The sequence below is a fragment of the Miniopterus natalensis genome, chromosome 6, assembly GCF_054644295.1.
Source record: "Miniopterus natalensis isolate mMinNat1 chromosome 6, mMinNat1.hap1, whole genome shotgun sequence".
NCBI classification, from domain to species: Eukaryota; Metazoa; Chordata; class Mammalia; order Chiroptera; family Miniopteridae; genus Miniopterus; species Miniopterus natalensis.
The window spans coordinates 79092395-79111737 of record NC_142086.1 but is presented as its reverse complement, the minus strand read 5'-3'; positions in this window follow the sequence as shown (position 1 = coordinate 79111737).

Here is a 19343-nt window from a genome sequence, read left to right as displayed (position 1 = left end):
ATGTTAGGGGTTTGTCACTTCCGTCACTCCCTGGGATTCAGTTTCTTATCTGTAGATAACCCTTCCCTGTGTTTGTTTCACTACACCCATGGCCCTCTGTCATCCCTCAGGATCAGAGGCCCCTCTAGCTCAGGTGGTACCTGTTGAATTCTTACTTTCTAAAAAGGAGACATTTGTGTTTCCATCTGTTTCCCCTACAACTTCCCCCAATTACAGCTCTCAGGCTCAGCTGGCTGCACTCTCATTTCTAGCCCATCAAATTGGGTAAGGTTTATATTCTGTACTAAAACCATAGTTATGTTCACTAGACTGTGTCCATGAAGTGATTCCATCAAATGCACAGCATCAGAAAACACTCACTTTTCCTATGACTTTAGGGTTGAGCAGAGGGTGAGCAAGGATTTTACGTGTTACACTTTGGGTCCAATGTCACAGCTCCTGTGCCACTCATGGAGAAAGTTAATGACACCAAGTTTAAGTTATATCTGTGCTTTTACTACAGGAGACATGCCTTTAATCTATCCTCAAGATTTTCTGAGTTCTCAGCCTTCTGTCATTCCCACCAATCCCTCATTTCTACCAAGAAACACTCCCTCTGTTGAACCTTAGTTCAAATGGAAACAGCCAGGGCCTTTTCCATTCTACTTCTTTGGCTGTTCCTCTTTTCCCTAAATTTGTCATTTCTATTTGCTTTATAAAATGTTCAGACCTCACTTATTAATTTTTTCTATCCTTACATTGGATTGATTATTTGGAGGAATATAGAAATTTATGTAAATAGTTATTTTTTTCAAAGATCTTGAGAGGCTTTGCTCCATCCACTCTCTTCTACCATCTGGTGTTACAGATAAAATGCCTGGTAATTTGACTGTTGTCTCTATTTAAAAGTCTTTGGTTTACTCCTTGGATAATATGTCCTCTCTTGGTCATAAGTAGCTGGAAATTTCACAATGTTAAGTATTGCCTAGGTATTTTGTTGTTGTTCCAGCAATTGTTTTGAACAATCAATAAACCATTTCAATCAGAGGCATATATCTTGATATTTTTTCTGCTTTACTTTCTAATTCTCTGTTTGGGGAAATCTTTTAAGTCTAATATTGAGCAAGTCTATTTGATTCTTTATGTGTCTTCTCTTTTATTGTCTATTTCTCATTTATTTTTCTTTTTATTTCAGAATCTAAGAGTTATTCTTGGTTTTCTCTTCCAAGCCTACTGTTATTGTTAACTTTAGTTCATTCAAATGCTCTCTGTTCCATGAGTCCAATATCTCCTTCAGTTTTTCCAAAGTTAGAATTAGGCCTCTTGTTTTTCCTTGTTAAATATTGTTCTCAATTCCTTCTGATACTAGGTAAGATTTCTGCTCTTTATTCCTTCTAGGTTTTCTCTTTCACGTTCTAAAATATTTGTTTCCTTTTCTAAAATAAGATTATACAAGGTTGTTAAAGCTTCTTTTGGTGACAAGTTAGAGGAGTGGATAGAGAGCCAGCCATTTGGCTGAGGGACCTTTATTCTTCTCTTTTGGAAAGTCCATGTGAGAAATAAAGTAGAAGGAAATAAATACTCTATTTACATTCTTCAAATTATTTCCTATGATTTTGATCTCACTTCAGTCTGCTGCCACACATGGTATTTGCTTCCACTCCATCCAGAACTCACCCAGGATTTCAATGGCAAGACTGACCTTCTGAACAGACCTTCCATAGCAATATATTCAAGTATTTGTTTCATTTTCATTTTCGTTTTCAGTCAACGTTCTCCTGTCCTCTCTTAATTCCACTGACTTGTTTAAAACCTCTCATGTTATTCCCTCTGCCATCCAGTGATTTCACAGGCCTATTTTAGCTGTTTTTTTGCTGTTTCACTAAATCTTAAGAAGAGAAAATAAATGCATTTTTTGTGCAACATCCTAACTTAGCTACCTGAAGGTTTAGAAATAAATGGAAAAACTGGCTGTTTTTATTCAGGTGCAGAATTCCACAATTTGTTGGTTGGCAGTGATACTCAGTGACGGGTCGGGCCCTATCACAACCTGCTGGACAGCTTCTGTAGCAGACACATGTCCAGCTCCGCCCTGCTTTCCTGTGCCATCTGAGAGAGGGCCCGCCTTCATGTCCCGGGAGAAGACTCTGCAAGGATTGAATTAAAACAAGACAAATCCAGGAGCCTCAAGTAACACTTTCCAATCTTGAATATCACTGAGTACAAAGATTTTTTTCATCCTATCTGCTCATCCAAATCTTGCCTAAATACATTCAGTCATATTCTCCGCTGCTTTCTGCAATGTTTAGCCTGCTGGCACCTTTTCAGAGTTCTGATTTCAAACCAAACAGGAAGAACTATGCTGAAAGGCGTGTGTGTTTAATACTCCTGCTGCTCGCTTCCAGTGTGTCTTAATCAGAGGCCTGTTGAAGAGTAGGCCAACTTGCAGTTTCCGCTTAAGAACTTCTAAGCTAATCAGTCTTATACCACGTTTCCCTTTCTTATCATTCAAAGTCTAAAGCATTTCTCACTTGTGATCGCCGTCCTGTGTCATACCATGTGGAGACAGTAACCACCTTACAGACAAGCTTTAATTACTGATGTGAGAAACTCATTTGAAAATAGATTCTGTCCTTGTATTTCTAGTCGGTCTTGCTGTTAACAAACTGATGTTTACCAACCAGTTTTTTTATTCTAGAACTATAGAGTCCTCTGACTTAACTATCTGAATGCAAAATGGCTGAGAAAGAGCCTCTGGAAAGTTCACACCTGCGGAAATTCACAAAAGACCAAGCCAGCAGTGAGGTGCCATCTCAAGCCTTTAGAAAAACACTAAGTTGAAATTGTTTACAAATCTGGAAACAGCAAAGTCGTGAATCTGGAAACCTGGACTCACTTTAAACTGAGATGCGACATCTAGAAGAAAAGCAAAATGGGAGGCCAAGAGGAAAAGAGGAGAGGGCAGATTCGTAAAATACTTATAGAGCCTGAGGGCCACCAGGCTCCTCCTCTCTCTCTGTGTCTCACTAAACAAGCGTTGGACGTCTTGGTCAAATAAGCATATCCTGAACTTTGAAACTGTTTAATACATTTTTTGTGTACCTGCGCAATAATCTGTTCTTAAAAACCTTATTCATCAAGGCCCATTTCATTCTCTCTTTTTTTCTGTAGAGCCTCCCTCAGTTGTTTTAATGCACAAATACCTGTCCTACCTGTCCTCTGAACTAATTCTTATTAAGCTCTCAGTGTAAAATGTTCAGACCTCACCTGTTAATTTTTTCTGCCTTAGACAGTCTACTAATTTCCAACACTGCTCTTCCTGTAAGACTGCTTTCATCATTACCCACTCTTTTCCATTCCACACATTCACTCTCAAAATATCTCTGCCTAGGTGTCAATTCCTTGGGATTAGGATCCCCACTTACCATAAAACATATATTTGCTACTATCCAGTGAATTTATTTATATGGCTTTAGTCAGACTAGAACTTTCCCCCTGGCACACATACACAGGAAATAGCAAATAGAGTGCTGGCTTCGAATTTATCTTAAATTCCTTAGGAAGGTGTTGAAATTCTTTAAGAATTATGTGAAAAATCTCCATATGAAATATTTTATATGATTGTTGCAATAAATGAGGGAAATTCTTAGCAACAATAGAATTTCAGCTTTATTGGGCAGTAAAAGCAAAAATACACCTTGGAAAGCAGATCTTTTAGAGCCATTTGTAACTGTGTAAAAGAAATTTTTTTCCACAAATTCCATTTAATTCCATTGTATTTTTATGATGTTCTGGACCAAAAAGAAAATGTGCATCTGAGTGTGGCAGCACCGTTGTTTTATCTCACTGTTTTTCAAGCCATTTGTGCCTGCTACATTCGTAGATACATCCATTGCACAAAAATGGCAATTGTATAAATTTGTGAAAACAACAGAAAACTCTACACTTTAATAATCATTAAGTGGATACTTAAACTTCTTAAGCAATTAGTAAATGCTTAATAATTCACCTACATTCAGATTTTATTTTGAGGAGGAAAACAAATCATACCATCATTAATCTAAATGATGCAAAGATTTAAGCACATCAGTTAAAAAAACATTCTGGAAAAAATCAAGTTAAGTCTCTTCAAATACGATTATAAACCCAAACATTTCTGCCTTGCTGAATGCTCTGCAATTTCATAGCAACCATGTTCTGCTCTGTAACTTTTCTCCTTTGAATCACTCATAGCAAAATTGATACAGCAGAAGGATTCTGTTTATCTTTATAGTATTGTTCCCTGCTGCTCCAGGTCATGTTTAATTTCTTCACACCACTGTTTGGAAACTCCGCTTCAGGCTTCAAGGGTAGAAGAACAACCCTGAAGGACTATTTGTTTTACGGCTATGTAAGATGTTTAATCTTCAGATTCCCTCAAGTTCAAAATGACAAAGGAATATAAGGCACAAGGTTTTTAGGTCTTAATAAGAGTGTTGATATTAACAAATTCTTGTTTTTTTAAATAGCATCAAATATTTATTAAAATCAGCTTTTAATTTTGGCATTAGCCTGGGTGGTTCTACAAGACAGAGTTTCCAGACCAAATTTATCTCTTAGTTTTTTCTGTTTTCCCAGAGGTAACTCCTGAAAACCACTCTGTCCTCAGAAGTCAGCCAACATCATTAGAGACAGTGATATAAATAATTTCCCCTGAATAAGTAAAATTAAAAGACAGCATGTTAGATCCAATTACTAGGTAACACAGCTGATGAATTATTGAGCTCAAGTTTTCTGGAATAAATTTAGAATTAAATTCGGCATGCAATACCATGAGAAATCATCACTATTCTGTCAAGATGTAGGTTTGTTGATTGAACATGCATAGGATCAATTTCTTGCTCTGGTTGAACTTCAGCATTATGAGATCTATGGCATTGGCTTATATTTCTCCTAGAAATATAGTGCGAGAATTTGGGCCAAAATTAATAATCACCAGAATTATTAACTTCTCCACAGAGCCATCCATCTCATCTAAGCATGAAATACCCTTTAACTGCAGGAGATACTCAAAGTTCAGAAAAGATAAATGCTGCACAGAAAGGGGTTACTGGAGACATAATGACATGCTGTGTTCATGCAGCATTCTGAATTAAAATTATTTTATTTCCCTTTTCAATAATATTGATACATACTCATGGTTATTTTTTTAAACTGAAGGGTGAGATGAATGAATGTAGATGTTATGTAATGGTTACATGGTAAAACTATTGAGCATAGTAATCAGGTAGAAGCAAACCTACATGGATATATCTTTTTTATTTATCAGTATACAGATAGAATACTTGTATAATGATATTTCTAATATTTCATATTCTCTATTAGATATGAATTAATAAGACATAAGTCAGAGCCAGTAGAAGAGAATGAGTTCTAAAGTCAAACTTGGGAGTGACCACTGGATCCATCAATACTAACCTTTTATACAACTTCTTAAGCATCTTTGATCTGTACTGTCAAAGGTGGGGTTAAAACATAACTCACATTTTGGACAACAGGTTATGTTCTCAGTATAATTTATGTCTCTTTCCTGCTAAACTCTTATTTGATGAATAACAATTGTCAGTTACCATAAAGCATTATTGAATGCACTAATGATTTATTCAAAAATTGGCTGCAGAGTCCTGCTGAGTATCTGGTTTTGAATTACACATAAGTGTAGTCTGATCCTGGACACCAGCAGTCTCTACTGTGTGTCTGGTCTTGAATTAAATATAAACATGACTTGATCTTTGGCACCAAACTCACAATGAAATTGCTGTTAATATTTTGTTATCAGCCCTTCTCTTGAAAGGGATACTGAACAAAGAGCTAGGTGTTTGGGGGGGAGGGGAGCTTTGGACATTCCACTACTTGCATTAAATATTGTTATGAAGAGAATTTGTTTTAAAAAATTTGAAGGACAATAAAATAGCTAGGTGTAAAAGGACATGTTTGTAAATAGAATAGTTTATAAGTTTAAGAGGGCAGAGGCTTAGTTGCTTAGCTTATCTTTTGCCCTTGTATGATACTGAACAAATGTCGATTATGTGATTGACTGTCCTTGTTCAAGAACTCAAGTGGTGATAGATGCTTTGAATGAGGAAGAGGCTCTGGAGTAATGCTTTTCTGATTGTGTTTTTAGTATTAATGAATTTCCACAGAGTCTATCAGTGTTAGTCTTTTTCATTATCAGACACAATTCCTGTATTAAAGTCTTCTAAACTCCCCTTTCCTATGCCTATGGCTTCTCTTGCAAGTCCTGAGCTTGCAGCTATTACGATTCCACCAACCCATCACCTTTCCCACAACCAGGTAAGATTATGGCTTCTTGAATATAAGAGAAGCTGCCGGAATCCTAACCCAACCAACTGAATACATTTGGCCTGCAAGAAAAATATCTACAAGAATTGTTACTGCTGAAAATCCACACATAATTTGGGTGGGTGGGGAGGGGGGGTTAAGAAATAGACAGAGTAGTCATTTACTCTCTATTGTTAGTTTTGTCTTCAAAGAAAATGAATTTTTGTTTTTCTCTTTCATTGGGACTGATCTAAATTTTCAGAAGTGTAACATCTTATTGAGTCACCACAACCTTGAATTTGTGATGAAGGAATGGCTCTTTAGACTTCTTACGCCCTGCTGTGAGAAACCAAGTTAGCAACTCAGGGAACTATTACCTCTCCAAATAATCACAGCAAGAAAAAATAGGAATGTACACATTTTAATTTCTTCTACTATTTTATCTCTCTTTCTTTTCACTTATCTTCTTTTTGAATACTAGGCAGTCTAAAGAAAATAAACTTTTTCTCCTTTTCAGAAAGGTAGTGATGTTTCAAATTCAGATCTTAGAGCCATGTAAGTCAATAAATCCAGGTTTCATTCCTGGATTTATCTGTACCTTTTAAGTCTCAATTTACACCTTTTTCAAGTGACAATAATTTCATCATCTTGTCAAGTGGCAAAAATGATTTATACCCATTTGAATGGACACCTAGTCTGCCTACAAGTGCAGGACAGGTCATGGAGCAGGAAAATGACTTCTTTCTTTTAGAGATCTTTGAATCTTTGCTTTTGTTGGTTCTGTGCAATGATCATTTGATAGAGAACACAGCTGATGTTTAAAAATTGCACTAGACGAAAGGTATTAGGAAGAGCAAGGTGAAAATCAAGAGCTTGTGAATATATTATAGACTGAAAGAATTTTTGGAAACTATTTCCAAGTATGTATAATGCACGATTTCTAAAATGAATAAAAGTTTGAAATAAGCTTTAAATACGATGTTGAGAAGATGTGAGGAGTGTAGCTACTTTAATCTTAATCAATGCAACTTGTGATGAGGTAATGAAGAGCAGGCAATCAGTCAGAACCCAATCTACCCAAATGAAACCTCAAACAACAACAGAGGATATTTTTTTACTTTAGTTTGTGTTAAGAGAAATGGGCAATGTAAGTGCTATGCAGATTTAATGTGCTAATGAAATCAATTCATCAAAGTTTAAATTATGTAGGAAATTAAAATAAGAAACTGTTCTGTACACAAAAGAGACTGTACCCCAAGAGAATATCCAGCCTTGACAAAAAACAGCCTTAACAAATTTTAGATAAGATTGAAAAAAATGTTATATATCACCTGCTTTTACAGACTTCTCTTTTTTTTTTTTTTTAAGTTCCCCTGTGAGTCTTTAGAGACTCTATTTAAGAAGGAGCCTAGGAATGGAAATCTGAAAGAAGCAACCAAGAGATCCATTGTGAAGCTGTTTGCTTAACCAGCATATTATTGTTCGTCAGATAAGTGGTCTGTCACCTGCATTTTGGGTGACACTGAGGTATCTTGAGGCACTTAAGGGTATGTGAGTATAAATAGTTTAAGTGTATTAATTTTTAAATTAAAGAATTACATATTTTATATCATATCTTTCCTAAGAGACTTTTTAAAACATTTAAAACCCAGGTTATATTATTTAAACTCATATAAATTTCAAATAAGTAAACACCACTCTCTTACAGCTCAGTATCAAAAAAATCTTCAAAATCATCACCAATAAAATTAGCAAACTTTTCTTGCAAACAAACCAAAAAAGTTACCTTGATCTTGTTGGCAGATAACTGAAAGAGTACTGTATATTCTTAAGGGCCTATGATGGAGTTTCAGGACTTAATTCTCTATCATCATATAATGAACTTCTCCAACTTTTAAAAATAAAATGTCTTGCACCCAGCACTAAACTTATAGGGGTGATTGTTCCAGAATACTACAAATCTGCAATGTATTACTATAAGGACCAATCAAAATACGGCTATTGGTTTTGAGAAAAATAAAAATTTTAATGAGAGGATACCAGTGGTTTTTAGCGATGTGTTTTCAGCAAAGTTAAAGGATTATTTACTTGAATTGTGAGCTGAGATAGGTCATTTCAAAAGGACCTTTGTTGAAGAGTTAGAGCAAGGCTGTTGCATGCACCCTGAAACAAGTTCAAATAATTCAATGACATTCCTAGAATAGCACTCCTAATCCTATTGACTTATTTATATGAGTGAGGTGTTTCAACACCTACATGTATATAGATGAACCAAAAAATAAGAAGGATAGAATTAATGGTAAACTCTGACTCATTCTAACAATAAATAATTCATTCATAGATATTAGATTCAATATAATAAAAAGGTCCAAGGCATCTCTTAAGAGATATATTTTCTGTAAAAATCACTCTAATTGTAAAGTTGTTTATGAAAATATATAATAAGTTTATGTGTCTATATCAATTAGGTACTAATAATTAGTATACTCATTTTTAAGTACTAATAGTTGCTATATAATAACTTACTCCTGAAAGAGTACTTCAATATTTAGGTTGCCTCAGGGCCACAACAATATTAAATCAATAAAAATATTTTTATTATAAAATATCTCACATTATGATGAAAGTTAAGTTGGGAGAATTGAATGGAATTGGTTTGAGGAGGAAAGAAGTAAAATATTTGACTTTTAAACAAAACTATGTTGATATGTGTTTTAATATGGATAATAATGGATATCAAATCATTATAATATTTTGATTCTGTTGGAAACGTTTAAAGGAGAGCTATAACCATTTTATTAAGGTAGATATATGTCACTATCTACCTTATGCCAGAAATTAATCTCTTTGCAACTATTAAAATTTATGATAAAAATCATAGCTGCCTCCTTAAAAGTGTATCTAATGTATATCATTTGTATAAACTCTTAGTAAATTAAAGTCAGATTAAATATTGATTAGAGGTTGTTTGGACATGCTTATGGAAATGTAATGGCTAGGAAGGGGTCACACTGAAAATACCCATTGTCCCATTGTGAAGTCGAATTTTGTTGGTTCAAGCTCTTAATTTACACTGTATTTTTCAGCAAAGTCTTTTAAAATTATACACTTTTATAGTATGCTACCTTTAAAAAATTATTGAGTCACAAGTATTTTTCATGGATTATCTCACTTAAACTCTCAGTAGCTCTGCAGCAGTTATACTCATCTCTGGCTTAGAGATGGAGACACCAACACTTGAAATGAGGAAAGGAATTTTTCATAATCGTTTATCTATAAGTGAAGGGGTTGAAAGTCAAATCAAAGTACTCTGCCACCATGGATTATACTCTCATCCTTTGGTCTTTTAAATCTTGCATTTTTCAATCTCTGAGACAGGGAAATAGAAAAAAATCTACATACCTTAATTGAGCTGACTTGCTTCTACTTACCAGTATAATAAGAAACAGGATAGTTATACAACAGAAAGCCCAATTAGGCCACACCTGGTCAACATTACAATAACTTTCTCATATATTTAAGAAAAACTAAGGTCTAGTTGAAACTTATGCTAAATTATTTTATACCTTGCTATTTTGACAAGTAATTATTTTCTAAATAAAAATAATATAAATATATTCCTATGTGGTAACTGAAGATTACATATATCTTTAGTAAGTAGGGACAATAGAGAAAAAAAGATTTTGAGTAAAAAAACTAGTGAAACTCTACATGTGAAATAAGAAAAAATAATCTATTTTTTACTTAGATTTCTCTCATGAAGAATGTTTAAAATAATTACTGGAATTGAGAAGTTTTATTAATTTTAATAAGATGTGTAACTTAAGTTGCTTAAACTTACATTCACCCTGTTGATGAGTGCTGAAAGCTTGACAGTTCCCACAGACTTTAACAAGTTTTGATTATTACAAATGATAGTTGCCGAAGATGGAATGTGCCCCCTTCCCCTACAAATCCACATACTGAAATTCTAACTCCCGACGTGAGCGTATTAGGAGGCAGACCTGGAGGAGGAAATTGGGTCATGAGGGTGAAGCCCTTGCGTGCGGGATTAATACCCTTATAAAAAGGACCCCAGAGAGCTGTCTCACCTTCTTTCCACCATGTGAGGATTCAAGGAGGGGGGCCCGGAAGAAGGCTCGCACCAGGACCTGGCCATGCTGTCACCTGCATCCTGACCTTGGACTTCGAGCCTCCAGAACCGTGAGAAACAAATGCCTGTTATTCGTAAGCCATTCCATCTGTGGTACTTCGCTGCAGCTGCCTAATCTAAGACGCTAAGTCACAAACAGAAAGAAAGGTAACAGAAGGGTCAAAATGTGTGTGATTTTCATTCTTTAGCTTAATCACTATGTCCTAGAACTGAAGTCTGGTTTCAATTTCTTTCATTATGGCAGATATTGAAACAGGTTTTTTAAAAACAAATGTATGTATTCAGAGTGCTCATTTGGGCAAAATAATTTGCTAAAGCTGACTTGGAAATTTTTGAGCCTAGGAAATAAACTCACAATTTCTGGCTTACCATCTGAAACTTCAGCCATCAACAGACACAAAAAGGAGTGAGGAAATTAATAAATTTTAGGTAGGGTTAACAGTTCACAGCTTGTTGAAGAAAATTATGTCTAGATAATGCTTTTTGACCAGTTCAGATATTATTGACTGATTTGTTACCAAACTACATTTCCCAGATGCAATATATTCCTAGAAAGCACTAGTTCACTGAGGAATTAAATTAGTCATAATTTATATATGAGCATATGTGTAGTTACTTATGTAGCTTTTTTTAAAATTTATATTACCACTTACTAATCTCAGGCACTTAACATTTGCTCAGCACACCTAAACCCAGTCTTCTTTCAACTCAGACTCTTCTCTACCTCCTGATAACTTTCTAGCACAAATACAAAAGCATTCAACTTTACATCTTTTACTGACCTCCCATTGTCTTTGACACCACATTGTGTAACATTAACTACATATGAGAACATAAAGCATTAATTCGGAGGAGGGAAGCAAAGTGGGTTTAGAGAAACCAGTGAACTGATATAATCTAGGGGAGAAGTGATAATAACATGAACCAAGAAAGGCAGGAAACTTAGAAAACAGGATATTCTAAAACTATTTAATGAGTAAAACAAATAGGGCTTCATAATCAATTAGGGAAGGAGGTTAAGGAAGACAACAGCTACAAAAGTCTAGCTTTTCTGGACGTGATCACTGGAAGGTAAAAGATGAAATTTAAAATTTGGGTTATGAAAACCTGTAGATGAGGGGTCATGGGTTCGCTTCTGGGTGGACTTAATTCAAAGTGCCTTTGGAAGAAAAACATGGAGATATAAAGTGGGCATTTGAGTCTCTGAGTGTGGATACTCAAAGAGAAAGTGCTGTCCGTCATGGGAGACAAAAAGAAGGAAACCGTGGATATGGAAAATGTGCTTTGAAAATAGTGCAGATTTAACAGATTAAAGGCCCAACTTCAAAAACCACGAGTAATGAAGCCCAGGTAGAGATGCACGAGACTTGATAAGTGGAGAAGTGAGAGGAAAACCTGCATATGGTGTCCTAAAGAAAGGAGAGAAAAGAGCTGTTCAAGAAGGTGGCCTCCACTGAGGTCAAAGCAGGACCTTATGTCCAGTGTTCACTAAGGACTGTGACAGTTCTTTCTGCAGCGCGTGACTCTAATCCAGACTGGAACAGACCATTTACAACGGCAGTAATTCATATATACTTCATCTCAAATGTTTCACCTTAAGAACATGAGGAGATAAAGATGAGAAAGACCAGGTTGTATATAAATTTCAATTGTAAAGAGCTGCTGCAGGGAGAGGGAAAACGCTCAGGCTCTCTCGCCACCTCCTCCCGGGAAGGCCGCAGCCAAGGGAACGTGATGCAGCAGAGTCGTAACAGATGCCACCTGAGCTGACTGACGGCTGACCGGTCCTTGGCTGAGAGCCACTATTGTCTCGGGTCTATAAGACTGTCCCAAGACTTTCAGAGGTGTAGGTTTTGCTGTTTGTCCCCCACGGATTCGGTTTGTCCCTCATGGTATAGTGTGTCCTAGTGTATGCCGGGCTGGCTGCCACTGGGAAGACTGTTTCTCTGTTCGTCAGCCTCACTGTCAGCTGAATAAAGTAAATGTCTCACCCTCCTTCAGCTCCACGCTTTTCTTCAGACTGTCCCCGGATCTAGAGTGAACCTCCCTGGCCCTGAGTGGCCACTGCAGTTGGCGTAGTCCTTGGCACGACACTTGGCGTAGTCTCTTGCATTACAGCTGCTTAGGATGGATAAACTGCTCAGGACCACATGATCACAACTGAAATAAAAGAAGTAACAAGTTTGGGGCAGTGGGTTGCATTTTACTTTCTCTACATTTTACTTCTTTCTAGTCCCACCTTTCTATTTTAGTAGAAATTGATGGACATTTGCTTGTCCTTAGAATGTCCTAAGAGAACACTCTTAGCCTCCTGTTATAAAAAGGAAAGACAATCTGAAAAGCATCGGTGAATAAATGCAGAAACCACAAGGCAAATAGAATGTAGCATAAACACAGGATTGGGAACTTTTTTCATCATATTTGTAGAACTGTCAAATAGTGTTAACATAAGTTCATAGCTGAGGTTATTTATTTATATCAACCACTGGTTGTTCCTCTTGCCATTTAATTACATACACACAGACACACATACACACATGCCTGCTTGACAGCAATAAAAAGGTAAAACAATGAAACTGATACATAAGCACATTATGAAACAGGATTCAGTAATGTCTGACATTTATATTCAAACTTTCGTTCTAAATGATTGGTATGTTCTTTACATAATGTATGCATAGCAGGTGTTTCAACCTCCAAAAAGAAGCTCCACTGAGGTAGAAATAAAGCAATTTTTCTGCTTCAGCAATTGGGAAGATTTTTTTAAAGGGGAAAAGAATAATGTTTGCAACCAAACTAGAAATGGGAATGCAAGAGGAGGTCAGTCTTATCAATTATTGATAATGGACTTCAGAAGCTAACTTTCAAAGGCGTATGTAGTTGGTACATTATTTAAAAAGGTATATGCATGTAAAGTTTAAAAAAATCTGATTTAATTGTATCCAGGTACATAAATATTTAAAATTAAATATAAAAATTTCCACATGACTGCATAAATCACTAACTTATTGTCTATGTATTTGCCTGTAGTTGATTTTGCTGAGGCTATAATACTTAGCAAGGAGAAAAATCAGAGCTTGACAAAATAATTTGAAATTATAGCATGTTTTATTTTAACTGAAATGATCACTTGGATATTGAACACAAATTATGGTCGTGAAAGCGCTCAGGTTTACAAAGGGTTAGCATTAATTAACAATGCATTTTGCATTTAATATGCTATTCTATAACACTTAAACTAAGACTTATAGAACTTTTCAAAGGAAGGGAAAGGAATGTAATACAGGCTCAATTGCTTTTACCAGACAGGTAACACCAAATCCTTGATTAAAACAGATAACCAACATAGTATTTTGGGTTTAGGAGTTTAGATATTGCTATCATTACAAGTATCAAGGAAACAGGAGAAATCAAATTTTAAGTAAATTAATAAAGATGGTTTTAAGATTATATACATCTTCTTAAGATCAAACCACAGTTGTAATTTCACAAAGGAACCTGAGTCACTCCTTTTTTATGGCCCATGAAAGTGATGATATAACTTTCCAAGGCCAAGAGAGAGTCGCTTTTGCCTGGGGTGTCACATCAGTAACCTTGATTCCTGTAAATCCTTTGCTTTGATCATGATACAGTACATCCAGCCAGCCAATCCTTAATCCCCAACCCAACTCTGGGCTCTATACCTTTTTCCTTGCCCCTTCTCACCCCAAATCAGGCTGCCTGTGTGGCCCCAGCCAATCAGATATTTTCTACTTGTCTCTTTCATAGCCTTTATTCTTTATCCTATAAAGGCTTCCTGCTTTATGCCCCACTTTCTAGTTCTCCTAATGGAGACTGTTTAGCTTCTTAAATTGTTAAATACTTCTTTTACATTACTTAAATTGTTTTCTTTAATCATTTTTTTAAACAAAAGTAAACAAATATAAATGAAAATGGAACAATTAAATTAGTTATCTTGAAACTTAGTGTTACAATAAAAATAAGCCAAGGGCAAATTTATCTACTCTTGTCTTGAAATGGTAAATCTACACAATAGCATTTACCCCAAGACCTTCACATTAGAAAAGCATCCATGGGGTTAATATGTAAATACAGTCCATTCTTATTATTTACAGCAGTTACGTTTTATGAAGACTTAGTGAACACTGATTTAGCAAATACTGCGCCATTGCTTCTAAGGAAAATATAGAGTAAGGTTGCTGAGAAGCTCCGATCACACTTTCATCACCTTTGCACATAACCTTGTTTTATGTATGTTTCTGTTTAAAGACACTGTTTAATACCTGATGCTGATTCATTAACATTGAACTCATGGCCAATAGCAGTCTATCTCATGCCTGAATGAAGCTCATTTAACATATATGTATTTTATCAGTAAGGTAAATCACATTATTCTTGCATTTAGGAAAACTGGCAATTTAGCACTATGCTAGGAGACCCTTTTAAATAGCTAAGTCTACAGCAACAACAAAAAATGCGGAAAACATGGCCCTCAATAGACTGCAAAAAGGAGACTTGACAGTATTGTTATCATCATAATTAGCTAACTGATAATAATAATAAGAGAGCAAAGGGGAGGCCAGACATTATAAGCATGATCATCTTGGCAGCTTCACCAGGAAGCTGCAACTTTACAGTTCCCAGGGAACCACTGGCCCATTCCCTGCAAATCACTAGGGAAAGGGGCCCAACAAAGGGGAAAATGGGTGCATGCTCAGTGAAGTCAGGATGATGTAGAGAAGGTGTTTGCCTGTCAGTCTAGACTGGGAACAAAGATCATTGTCCAGGAGGGCAGAGCCACTGCACTGCAAGCATGCAAAATCCTAAAGGTTAATTGGTTAAGCTCCCAGTTATAATCCCCAAAGAATTCTCTCTTACTTGGCTCTTGCTCCCTTGTACTCTCTTGCTCCATGACCCACACTAGCCAGTCCACTTGCCCACCCTGTGGCCATAATGGACTGCAGCTGGGAACACAAGCTAAGCTAGCCAGATGTGGAACTGGACTGTGCTTTAATATGGAACAGAAACTCTGGGCAGTGGCTTTAATCCTAGCCCTGCTGAAGACAAGATTGGAGTTTTTTCATGGTGAGACAGAGGGAGATGGGAAATTGGAAGGGAACAACTCCAATTTTACATCATCAATAAAGCTTTCCATGATACCTCATCCTCCTGTGGGGGCCTCAGGAAATTCTTTTCCCAGAAGAACCCCAAGAATTTCACTTCTACTGACAACTGGTGGGGACACAGAAGGCACCCCACTGATTATAGAATGAGAGCTGGAACCAACAGCCAGAGTGTGGCTTTGTTCCACATTAGCTGTGAAGGTGTGCTTTGGGTGACTCAATTTTTTCACTGCTTGAGTATGTCTGTGAATGACCTTAAAAGTGCTAGGAGTATTGATTTTGGAGTTACACATAAATTTTAGCAAGTAGATGAGTTTGGATATACTGTACAATATTTGTGAACAGTGAGGGTAAAGTGTGTCTCTCCCTCTATACTGCTGGTCCTTAGTAATAAAGTTCTAATGGGCATGTCCAGCTGGAAATTATGTAAATTGTCAAAGTACTTAAAAGACTTCAAAATATAATACATACAAGATAAGATTAAATTACTCAGAGCTATATCATTGAATAAAGACATACAGGATGATAGCACTAAAAATAAGCTACAAACCTTGCCCTAGTTTAATTAGGTGTCAGCTTTTTGTTGCTTGTTTTGTTTGTACTGTTGGAGACAGGACATGTACGAAAGGATTCAGCTAAAACTTGCACTTCTGGCCATGGCAGGTCTATGGGTGAAATGAATACCCATCGTGCTGAATTGGGGCTGCCATCTCTAGCTGATTGACAGTGAACTTATTTGGTAGAGTGTGATAATCGGAGAAACTGCAAAAATGTCCTGCATTCTATTATTGCTGAAATGTTTTTGTTTCAAAGAGCCAACCGTTAGTTATGTCACAGTCTTCTGGGGTGAATATTTCCTAAGGGCAAATGCTGATAAACTTAAGATATTTGTGTATATTTGTAGGCCACTGATTTTAAGGTGATTCTTAAAGTATAGGCATCTTTCTAAAATCAGTTTTCAAAGTGACTGATATACCCTTATATGTGACTATAAAACAAGTCAGAGACATTACTAAAATCTGTTAGCAGAAGCTTGAGGACTTGAAAATTATTTCTGAGTTATTTATAATTCTTAATAAAAATTTAGGAAATGTAGCGACTCTGGGGGATGTAAACAGTGAATTTAAGGGGCAAAAATGAGTCCATTTGAAGGTAATATTCAATGCCAAAAAGTGACTTTAGAAGGAAAAGGAAGCTTTTTTAAAAAAAAAAATTCAAAGATTCTTTGAAAAAGGCACATCTTTTTATATTCCAAAGAAAATAAGGAACAGTAAATTGGGGAAATTCCATTTAATCAAGGTAGTTTGCCCACCTGTGGTTATCTCCTCTCCTATTCAAAACTCAAATGTAAAAAAGAAGTTTTTAAAAAGTTAGAGTCAATATGTACAAAGCCTGATGGGATTTCAGCATGTTTTTGGAAATGTCAGCAGATAGAGATGCAGTATCTGACTTAGCAGAGGAAAAGAAGGAACAATCCAGGAACAAATGGACCCCATCAAAGCCCAGAAAGGGTCAGCCCCGGGGAGCACCAGTAACTTGAAAACAGGACTGAAGGCGAGGAATTGAAGCTGAGATTGAAAAGAGGAGATGGAGAGCTCCAGAAGGATGAAGAAAGAAAACTGAAATAGAAAATAATATTTCTGAAAATTATTTGACAGATTTGATGGAGCACATTAGCAAAGCCTATTTGTATTTGTGTGTGTGTGCTTCATGTGTTTTTATTTATTTCAGAGGGAGGAATGGCGAGGGAGAGACAGAAACATCAATGATGAGAGAGGGTTATAGATTGGATGCCTCCTGCATGCTCCCTACTGGGGATCGAGCCCACGACCTGGGCATGTGTCCTGACCAGGAATTGAACTGTGACCTCCAGGTTCATGGGTTGACACTCAACCACTGGGCCATGCCGCCTGGGAAAAGCCTATTTGTTTTAAAAAATGATTCATAATCACACTACTATGTGACTCAGTGTTGGAGTATTGACATAGTCTAAATATAGAGTGTCCCCAAAAATGTATACACACTTTAACAGCTGATAACTCATTTAATTATCACTCCTTTTCAGGTTTAACTGATTTGAAATAGTGGGGGAAGCCAGGCTTAGCTTCGAACAAAGAAAATTTATCCACTAGACTTTTTTATGGGGATACATAAAAGATAAAGTTTACAGTACAAAACTGGCAACAGTTGATGAACTGAGAGCTCACAAATACTGAAGGAAATGATTCTTGATGTTGCCATTCCATTGCTTCACAGCTTATGTTATCAGCAGTGCCTGGACAAGATCATTACTTTGAAAGCAGGCATTGACAAAAAAATTATTCATTTCTGTAGATTTTTTTAAATTTTGGAAATGAACTGTATGTTAATAACACTGACTTTATAATCATTCAAAATGCATATACATTTTTGGGGATCCTGTATTTACATAGCCCAAGTGTTATGGTCATAATTAGCTAGGTAACATTAATAAAGGAAAGAAAGCAAAGGGAGAGTCAGAGACTGTTGAGCATCTTCAGCTGGGAAGCACAAGCCTGTTTGTTTCACCAGGAAGCTACAGCTTCACACCCCTGGGAAATGAAGTATTGCCCCTCCAAGGGATGGACCTTCCCCCATCCCTTCCGCCATCTGGTACTGGATTTTTGGGGGGAGAAAGGGGAGATAGGCACATGTGCAGTAGAAGTTGGGTGAAGGTGACGTAGGAAAGGTGCTTGCCTGTCAGTCTAGCCTGGGGAACTATGGATTGGCTAGGGGGTGGACCTCATCAGGAGCGCAGAAACCTTGAAAAGCTAACTGGTTAGTTGAGGAAGCTCCTGGTTAATATCCCCAGCAAAGAGTTCTCTTGCCCTTGCTCGCTCGTGCTCTCTCTCCTCCATCACCTGCAAGTGCTCATTCTCTCACCTGTTCTCTCTCCATGGCCATGTCGCCTTAAGCAGCCCCCTGGCCCCTGGCCATGCAGACTTCACATGCAGGATGCTGGACTGGACTGGACTTTACCTTGGAGTAGAAACCACGGGCGGTGGCCTTAATTCTGGCCCTGCTGAGGACATGATTGGACTTCTTCCATGGCGGGGCACAGAGATGGGACCTTGAAGGAGAACCCCCTTAGTTTTAATTTTTCATCATCAGTAAAGCTTTCCACAAAACCACAGCCTCCTGTGGGGGCCTCAGGAAATTCCTTAACTCCTGTCATCCCAAGAATTCCACTTCTACCAATAGCACAAGTAAATAGACTCAAAATGTGAGTAAAGATCAAGATTCTATTTGAAGAGATTGGGAAGTAGGTGATAAGGAGCTATCCTCAACTAACTTGTCAAGAAGATAAGAGCCCAGCCAGACATGGCTCAGCGGTCGAGCATCGACCTAGGATCCAGGAGATGGCTGTTCGATTACTGGTCAGGGCACATGCCCAGGTTGCGGGCTCGATCCCCAGTCGGGGGCGTGCAGGAGGCAGCAGATCAATGACTCTCTCATCATGGATGTTTCTCTCTCTCTCTCCCTCTCCCTCCTTCTCTCTGAAATCAATAAAGATATATTTAAAAAATAAAAAATAAATAAATAAATTTTAAAAAGGATAATAGATGATGTCTGCCACCAAAAATTTAAGATGAAATAGTATAAACATTATTTGGAAATACAAAGCTATTATATGAAGAAAGAGCTGAAACAGTTAAAAGTATTTTTCTCTAGTGCTGGAAGTAGCAAGAGAAACAGTCAGGAAAAAAAATCCAGTTTTTATTATAATAAGCTTTAGTGACATTTAATTG